Source organism: Pteropus vampyrus, unplaced genomic scaffold (assembly GCF_000151845.1).
Source record: "Pteropus vampyrus isolate Shadow unplaced genomic scaffold, Pvam_2.0 Scaffold329, whole genome shotgun sequence".
Lineage (NCBI taxonomy): Eukaryota > Metazoa > Chordata > Mammalia > Chiroptera > Pteropodidae > Pteropus > Pteropus vampyrus.
In genome coordinates, this window is record NW_011889110.1 from 23539 (window position 1) to 24105 (window position 567).

A 567-nucleotide genomic window follows, 5' to 3' on the forward strand; every position below is an offset into this window, starting at 1 on the left:
GACCACTGGAAAATGAAACAGACACAAAATCAAACTTTCACCACCATAAATATGAGTGCATTTGGGAAGTTGCAATAAAAATGTACATTAAGTTTGTGACATTAATTGTTGCTATAACTAAAGAATATTCCTATATTATCTGAAGTGAGAGATAGCAACATCAGTACTGCAAAATTCTGCTTAGACACAGTTGGACACAATAAGCAAGTTTAATCTCTGAACGTAATGAATACTACAGATAGCTGAACGTAACTCAATCTATTACTGTGCAGTAAGAGCATTCGTTAACCTTTTCAGTCTTTTTTGTGGTGTCTGAGTTAAGAGAATATTTTATTTTAGATTTATTTTCGTTTTCACTAGCATTATCATTTGGATTTTAAAAAATAAACAACATAAAAAATAAAATTGAAGATAGAGTAAAACCCTAAAGCTGACACAGTACTGAAATAGTGGAGAAAATATCACTGTAGCAATACATAAAATCTCACCTTCTCAGTAGAGTGAATAAAACAGCAGCAGCTCAAATAACGAAAGGTTTGCATGTCAGTACGAGCAATTCCTGACCTG

At 32.5% G+C, this 567-nt stretch overlaps 1 protein-coding gene across 3 annotated transcripts in view; it reads right to left on the minus strand.

Annotated features, from left to right (window-relative positions):
- LOC105304106 (olfactory receptor 6B1) overlaps positions 1-567 on the minus strand; it is a 98170-nt gene that overhangs the window by 938 nt on the left and 96665 nt on the right. The gene's annotated exons all lie outside the window — the stretch shown is intronic.